The following is a 9744-nucleotide window of genomic DNA, read 5'->3' on the forward strand; positions in this document are numbered from 1 at the left end:
GTAGTGTTTCGCATTTTTGGTTGTTTTGGCCGCACTGGGTCACTGCAAAATTTTGAAATTGACAATTTCTACCCATTTTTGAGAAACTTTGTCAAAGGCAATCCACGAACGAAGCTAAAAATTGAATATTTTTTTTGGTTTTTCCGGATTGAAGCACAAAGTTTATACCACATGTTAAGGGGACTTTTGACACGAAAATTTTTGAATAGAGCACGTTCTTTTTCCTTAAAGGTTTTATAATCAAATTTCGATTATAAAAAGGGGAGAAGTTTATATGGAAATTCGAACTTGAATTTTTCATATTACGTGAAATTGAAGACCGAAGTGATCTTAAAGTTTTGAAGCTTACGAGATGATGCAATTGGAAGTTCGGAAATGATTTATTTTCGAAATGGGTTTGGAATTATTGAAGATTTTTTGGGTGTGTTTTTATGCTCAACTTTAGGCTGGTCGATTTAGAGTTTGAGAAGCTCGTGATCATTCGCTGATGCTCGGATTGTATGGTCTCACATCCTAGAGCCCAAATTGAAGAATCATGGAAGAATTGAAGATTGAAGTTCGTTTCGATATCTGTCACCTTTGAGGCTCAAACCGTGTAGTTGCTCGATTTTGGAAGATTTGAAGTGGGTCATACATTCCTAACTTTAAGGGGGAGAATGTTGGGGTACAAAGTTCTTCATGTATGACTTTGTAGATGGTTTGACTTTTGTAGACCCTCTTGGATGTGGTGCATTAGCCTTATGACTAATGAGTATTAGAGAATGAGAGAGACATGTAAACACCTCTATATAAGGTGGGTTTAGTCCACTTGTAGAGGTGTGCTTGAGAGGTGTAAAAGTTGAGTGTGTGAGTGTGTGTTATTAATGTAAATGTAGATCTATGTCCCTTTTTGTAACACTATACATATTCAATACATCTCTTAAACACCGAAATCACCGTGTTCATTGTGCAATCTTTAATTCTGCATGCCAAACCATGTTCTATAATCACATCACATAAGGCCAGGGTTCTTGAAACCCTACCTCCACCCCTTAAATTTCGAATGTGGCTAGGGTTCCTTAAGGTTTTCTAGATTCCTTAAAATAGAATAATTAAAATTGGATAACCCCAAACCCTAATTCGAAAATTAAAATGGTTTTGGATTAGGCTTAAATTTGAATTATTGTATTAATTGTTTAATAGAAAATGATTATATAACACATAAATGATATGAATTAATTTAATTAAAAGATAAATATTAAATCATAAATGATTTAAATTAATTTAATTAAAGATTAAATCGTAAATGATTTAAATTAACCGGCACACTAATAGGGACTATAAAGAGATATGATGGGTGTCTCGAAAATTATCATTGTTAATGGAGTGTGTGTGGTTAACCGGTACATCAATATGAGATGATAAATGACATTGAGGTTGTCAAGTGGATTTGCATGTTTATTCACATATCGTTTGTGATCCTCGACATCCCAGTCACAAAAATGAGAGTATAATCCAAGATTAAACTTGCCATTGATAAAATTCAATGAATCTCAAAAGATCTAGGAGTTTCATAAGATTGGAATTGGTAAAAGCCTTACCTACCCAACATAGATTTATTTTTTTATTATGACATCCTTCTTCAAAGTTCAAATCAAAAATATGGATCATAGCCTTAATTTAAATTTTGGGTTAATAATTAAGGATTAAAATCAACTAACTTGAATTCTCTTTTCTCTTAGTTTTAGATGTCTTATGAAGATAGAAATGGTCTTCCTCATTCTTATGGAAAGAGTTTTCCTCAATCTTATGGAGATGGTCTTCGAATTTCAAGTCAAGGTGAAATTGTTTTCCCTTGCTTAGGAAATGATGGAATTGGACAACATCTCTCTTAAACTCTTCCACCTACTCCTTGTGTGACTCTCCCAACATCATGTTTTTCCACAAGTTGAAATATATGATACTACTCAATCCTTATTGGCATGTAAACATGAAGATGGAAACATTGTGTGTGCGCATGTTCTGAAAATGGCATCGTACATTGACAAGTTTGATAGATTGGGTGTCGTTTTCCTAAGGGAGCAAGCCATTGGTTTGGTTCTCCTCTCGCTTCCAAAGTCATATAATCAGTTCATTGAGAACTTTGATATGAGGAATATCGACGTGACTCTAATTGATCTAACTCAATAGTTGATTGTTATTAAAGCAGAAATGCTTAAGAGAACATCTAAGGCAAGATGCTTATTGGGTATAATTCTAAGGTTGCCATGGACATTAGAAATGGTGACAATGGTGGTCTAGAAAATATTTCTCTTCCAAATGGAAATGGTTTGTCCAAGATCAAATTGTTTGATCATATGGTAAAAAGAAAGGCTAGTTCTGGGATCATTCCATGTGTTGACTCGAAAGAGTCCATTTGTTTTCTACTGCCAATTGAAGGGACATTGGAAACCAAGCTGCCCAAGATACCTGAAAAATCTTAGAAATATTAAAGTCAGATTGTGTGACTCTACTTCAGGTGGACCCACTATCTGACTCCATTGTTTTATAACTTCTTATTCATATACTCTTAATACATCATGTGATAGTCACATTTTGATGATATTGAAGGATATACAAGAAAGAAGGAAGCTTGATCCAAGTGAGCTAAATCCGATCGTGAGAAATAGACTTTGGTTACACAGTTCGATGATCAACATTTGGAGCTACTACTAAGGAGTTATGATAATTTAATATATTACTATTACTCTTCTGATATGTCAAGAAACATAGTTTTCAATTTATGCATTGTAAGGACATGTTTCAATTTTTTGTTTGTTTTCAATAAAAGTGAAATTTTGGTTTATCTGGTTGCCCTATTTTATATTTCCTTATAATGAAATTTATGAAAGTGTTGGTTACATTTATAATATTATCAATATTAATTGTGGATTTTATTCTTATGATATCGCTTGTGGTATTGTCATAATTAACCGAGTGACAAGAATTCTTATCACCAATTTTCAAATTAGACGGAAATTTGGAGTCATGCAATTTGAATTGTGTGATGCATGAGAATCTTGTTCATTGGAAAATTATGACTAATTCATTGATCACATGTTAATGTGAGGCAATTGAAGGACAAATGGATCTAGTACATGTTAATATGGACTCTTCAGATCCACCACAAAGTACGATAACTCTATTCGTCAAGATTTCTGATATTTCGGTAAATATGTTTGTGTTTATAAGATTGAGGATAATTTTGATACTTTGAAAAGATTCAAATAGTAGTAGAATGAATAAGAAGAATCTATTAGGCAGAACGATAAAAGTTTCTCCAGTCTGAAAGGAAAGGACAGTATTTTAGTATCATGCTTTATGATTATCTTAGTGTGAATTTATGTCACAATTGACCCTCGAAGAACATCTTAATGCAATTTTATGACTAAGAAGAGGAATCCTATATTGTTGGAAATAGTTCGATCAAGAGATGAGTCATCCTTCATTCCAAATCAAGTTTTAGAGTCATGCTCTAGTAACTATGAATCATATCTTGAAACTCATTTCAAACTAAGAAGGTTGAAAACACCTTGAAATATGTGGATTAACAATGTTTCTTACTCTGGAACATATAGAAATGGAGTTGTGATGTTTTTGTTAATTGATAAACACATGATAAATTGATATCTATTCTATGAAGTGTTTTCTTGTCGAGAATCCACACGAACTTTTGAATACTTGTTTTAGCTCGTCAACGAATGTTCCTTGAGAGAAAACTCATATATCAAGAAGTCACTAGGATCCGTATTGATCTTGAGACTTGTTGGGTTTTGAGCATTCTAACACTCCTAAGGTGTACATGCAACCGTAAATACCTTGGATCTATGTTTTCTCTATTATACATGTAAGCTTGAACTTTCCAAGGTATTACCCTAACTAGCATACAAAACATTGATACTTGAGTAATAAAACAAGTTAGATAATATACCTTTTCTTGTAGTTGGAAACCTTGGACCTTTAAAAACTTAGTGCCCCAAGTGTTGAACCTCAAATGGAATCACACAACACCACCAACAATTGGAATAACTTGAGAGAAAAACACATACTTCACAAATCGACTATCCCTTACTTCTTATCACTTAAAAAGTCCCATTTAATGAGCTATGAGGCTTCTTATATAGTGTGGACATTAGGGTTACACCATGTAACTCATGACTTCCCATATTCCTCATGATCCATGGGTTTTAACCTCCATGGAGTATCCATGGGTTTAGCCCAACATGAAGAACTATGGATCATAAGCACACTTTATAAGAATGAATGATTTACCAAATCAACCTCATTTATTTAACTAGTCTCTTTTGATCACAAAATTAATTCTAAACTAATTCTTGATCAATACTAATTAAATAATATGATTTCATATTAATATATTAAACTTATAATATATTAATAAATCATAAATATCCTCTTCTCACAAAAGTCTATCCAAATTGTTCCGATGCCATGCAACCAAAATGAACCATGCTACTCTTGGGTCAAGTACATACCAATAATAGTTATGGGCTTAGACACCTAATCCAACAGTCTCCCACTTGGATAAGTCTAATAACTATTATTTCAAGCATGACCCCAACCCAACTAGCAATCGTAGCTCTTAAAAGTCATTTTCAAACTCTAACCTAGTCAATGACGTGTCTATTAGATAAGAGATCATGTATTACTCTACTCTAAATATGATATGGATTGAGACATGGATTATAATCATTCTCTATGTCCATCTGTTGTTTCCCGATTTCCGATTTATGATAACTGACTAATTGAACGAATCAAATCAGTCCATGCCTGATGTCATCACTAAATCATCGAGGGGGCCACATATATCGCTTTTAACCACATCGGGTAAAAGGAACGGATAAACTTCAACCCAAATGCTCGCTTGTAATTACTCATCAAACTACACACAACGATATGTTTTATAACATCCAAGTTACTGGTGCGTTTAAATATATCAATGTGCAACCGACTCGCAACTACAACTCACACGTCTCCATTTGAAGAATATAAGATATTATCATCCCATGATCACTCGTGATAAAATCCATGAAGTGATTCAAATAAGCATGGGTTGAATCCAATACTCGAATCTTATTCCAGTAGCACTCATGAACATTGTAGCCACTTTATCCTAGACTAACTACAGACCCATTCATGATAGTCTTGCCTCAATACCTACTTCCAACGTATGATCGACTGTGGATGGTTTGAATAACCTAGTTATTCGGGAAGTCAAAACATGCAAAGTGAAACATAAGAATAATACTAACCCTATACGGCCCCAAAACTTTTGAGCCATATTGATTACTCATCATTCATTGTATAATGTTTCGAATAATCAAATTAATACTTGAATTAAAACAATAGTTATGCCATGCTCCAATCATGCACACTATGTTTGTCTAAACAATAGTTATGCCATGCACCAAGCATGCACACTATGTTTGTCTATGGTCTTACTTTGTGAAATAGATCAATTAAAAAAACATTTCAATGATGCTTATTTCAAAATTCAAAATCATTATTGCAAGTGTAAGATTTCCAAATTCTTTTCACTGTTAGAATGTGTTAGATTCTAAACTATCATGCAATGATTCTTTTGTAATGTCTAGGTGTCAAAAGTCACAGAGACTTGACCAATGATATTACAAAATATTCCTTTGGAGATTGTTACAAGACAATTCCATGGAAATGAAGTCTCAAATTCAAAGTACATTCCTTTGAACATCCTTCTTTCATAAAAGTTTCTAACTTTCTTATCTATTCTTCAACTCCCACGATGGAAACATTCCATATTTTCCATATAACAACTCATTATGAAACAACCCAAAAATACAAGCCAAAAATTTCGTTTGAAAACATTACTAAAACCATAATATCCAAATATCATATAAGAAAACATAAGTTGTGTGTCTCAAAATGTCATAAAATATGTCTCTTATCAACTGCTGCCAAACTCATGTAAAAATATCAGAGTCTAACTCCCATGCTAAAACTGTGGTGTGTGTCATGCCATCAACTCGAACCCTTCCCCTTGCTAGCTGAAGTACCTTAAACCAAAACTGAAACTATAAGCACGAAGCTTAGTGAGATCCCCCAAACTACCACATACGATGCAATAACAAATAAAGCACATAATGGGCCTTGCCCACTGCATCGGGCCAAAGCCCGGAACTGACTAGGGCCTTGCGCTGTGCATCGGACTGGAGTTCGGAACTGACTTGGGCCTTGCCCACTGCATCGGACAGAAGTCCGGAACTAAGTAGGGCCTCACCCTCTGCATCGGACCGGAGTCCGGAACTGACTTGGGCCTTGCCCACTGCATCGTACTGAAGTCCGGAACTAACTACGGCCTCACCCTCTGCATCAAACCGAAGTCCGGAACTGACTGAACATAACATAACATAATCATAACATATAACAATAACACATATACTGCATACTGCATCGGACCGCAGCCCGGAACACATAACACATATACATGCTTGAATCACAAAGACGTCAAGCATACTGAACTATTGCTATCTAAACGGGTCGGCATTGTGGCCGTAGACCCGTTCCTACTGGAAGGAAACTCACCTCGTAAGGCTGACTGCTGAAATGTTGATCGGGAACTCTCTGACTGATAACCAATCTTAGGGTTAAATGTAACGCCCCAGCTACAATTCCCATAAATACACTTAATCAAACACTGATAACCAATCTTAGGGTTAAATGTAACGCCCGTAGATCCGGGCTAGTCAATTTAGAGACGATAAGCATCAAAAATGACTTTTTGATGGAAGATTATTTAGAAGAAGTAATCTTAACTAGGTTGTAGTATATGTCACAAGGTTTCTGTGCATATAAAGAATGCCTAAATCCGAGTTATAACGAAGAAGTTATGACCTATCGAAGTTTCGCGACAGAACCGACACGACACAGCGCGACGTAATTAGTGAACTTACGTTAGAGCGATATTTGGCCTAATCGGTCTAAATGAAAGTCGTAGAATATGTTAAACCAAGAGCATACATCATTAAGAACGTCCAAATCTGACTTCGTATGAGGAAGTTATGATTTTTCTAAGTTTCAACTTAGTAGTGTACAGCCCGAAGTTCGAATATGAGATCGAGCGATATTTAGCCAAAACTTTCTAAATGAGAATTGAATATCTCGTCAATGGTAGTGCAGCGGTAAAAAGATAGACGAAAACGGACGTCAGATGAAGAAGTTATAAATTTATAACGGAGTTTTCCTGTCCCGACCTACTAAAAAATAATATATTTATAATATATTAAAAGTAAAGTCAAAATTAGCCAACAAAGTCTAAACGAGAGTTTTAGAGCATAATCTCATCTACGCGTGGATATAAAGAACGTCAAAAACGGAGGTCGTATGCGAAAGTTATGAATTTCTGAAGTTCGGGGTGTGAACCCCAAGGTTGTGTCAGAGCTCACGAGGTGAACATATGTAGTTCACGAGATGAGCCTAACTCACAAGATGAGCATTAGTGGCTCACGAGGTGAACATATGATGGACGTCTTCCAGGGCAAGTGGCCATGACGAACGCAATGACGTATCGAGCTCACGAGGTGAGCCTAGCTCGCGAAGTGAATATTGGAAACTCACGAGGTGAACCCAGAAAATTCACCCTATAAATAGAAATGGAGGGTCAGGCGATTTTGGGTGCTCCTTCTCATCTATCCCATCCAGATACTCTCTTTAAGCCCTATTTTAACCCCTCGAAGCCCCGGTATCATCCCGAGACACGAAGCAAGTCCCGACGTTCTGAAGATCCCGAGAAGTGAAATTCCCGAGCCGAAGCTCTGCCTGCGAGAAGTCGGTTTTTGTGAAGATCTTCGAGATTTACCGAAGAATTACTACTCAAAGAGTCATAGTACTATCTGGCCATCGTCTAATCAAGTGAGTGTCTAGTCACTTTCATCTTACACATAGATATGAAGTATTTTATAAAATACATGCTATGTGTATATATATTGTTGTTTATATGTGTGAGTGTGTATTTACTTTCTTCTACCGCATAGATATGAAGTATTTGCTATGAAATGCGTGCTATGTGTTTATACATTGTTTGTTTACTTGAGATGGGTGTCTAATGAATGTTTTATACAGATTTTTAAATGATTTAAACTATATATGTATTTTATATTTACAAATATGTTGGGTAGAACATGTGTAGTCGAAATAGTTGGTGTGTGATGAAGGATGAGTTTGAGGATGAGACGAAAGGTGAACATTGGTAGTTATGGATTTAGTACCGTATAGATGAACGCTGGTAGCTATGGATTTAGTACTGTTAGATATACGATGATAGATATGGACCTAGTACCTACACTGGTAGTTATGGATTTAGTGCTAAATAAAGAACATTGGCAGCTATTGTCTTAGTGCCAAATAAAGAACATTGGCAGCTATTGTCTTATTGGCAAATGAAGAATCCTGGTAGCTATTGTCTTAGTGCCAAATAAAGAATCCCGGCAGCTATTGTCTTAGTGCCAAATAAAGAATCCCGGCAGCTATTGTCTTAGTGCCAAATAAAGAATCCCGACAGTTATTGTCTTAGTGCCAAATAAAGAACTGTGACAGCTATTGTCTTAGTACCTAATACGGAATGAACAAATAGATGATTCTTAGGGTAGACCCTTAAAAGTAAGGAAGATAATGGGGGTGGTTAATTGGGTTGATTTTTTGATGATTAAATATAATAATTATATTATTGTGGGTTGAAAACCCTATATGCTCACCAGGCTCCCAAGCCTGACCCACTCAGTTTTCTTTGCATTATAGGTAATGGTACAAGAGTATAAGTTGGTGGACTTGACGAGAGATTTTGGATTATAGATTAGTAGTTATAAATGACTGTTGTAAGGTCTATTTTATATTGTTTATGCTTTTGGTCTGTATCGGAACATGACATCCCGATGCTTTATTATTTAATGAAAATACATTCTCTCTGAGAAATGTTTTGATAAATGGTTATCATATTTTCTTTGGTACAATTTCCGTAACTATTTTCTTTAAAAGACTACTCTAATTTTAAAACAAAGCATAAACAAATCGGTCTTTTCTAGCCGTGAAATTGGGGATGTCACATAAAATGACCATTTTACCCCTGGTCAAAGTCAACTTCCAGTTGACCATACTCACCGAGTTGGGCCTCCAACTCGTCAAGTCCCTATCCTTTCTTTTATCCTTCTATCTGATTCTACTCATCGAGTTTAGCAAAGACTCGATGAGTTCCCTTTCTATAATGACATCTAGTCTACCTTCATCTGACTTGTCGAGTTGTATGAACAACTCGTTGATTCCTCCTTCATCATATGAACACGTCCAGACTATGACTCGCTGAGTTGTATGAACAACTCGTTGAGTCTATTCTTGTGGGTAAGGATATTGCCTTGGACTCGTCGAGTGTGTTCTATCGCTCGTCGAGTCCCATGATTTCCAAATTGTAGCTATATCTCAATATGTCGGTTCACTCCACTAGACTCATCTAAATGCTTGCTATATCCCTTTAAATCACAACAGATTGGGGACTGAAGCCCCGAACTCGCTGAGTTCCAAGAACAACTCGTCGAGTCACCTATTATCCAAGTCTATAATCTCGATTTCTAGCGTACAATTCTCATCCAAAAGGTAGATCTGGGCTTCTAAGATCGATCTAGCACGTAAAGTTATGAACTTTACATGCATGCATGGAAGTATAAGCTTTAAGGACCCAAA

The sequence above is a fragment of the Lactuca saligna genome, chromosome 6, assembly GCF_052625555.1.
Source record: "Lactuca saligna cultivar CGN05327 chromosome 6, ASM5262555v1, whole genome shotgun sequence".
NCBI classification, from domain to species: Eukaryota; Viridiplantae; Streptophyta; class Magnoliopsida; order Asterales; family Asteraceae; genus Lactuca; species Lactuca saligna.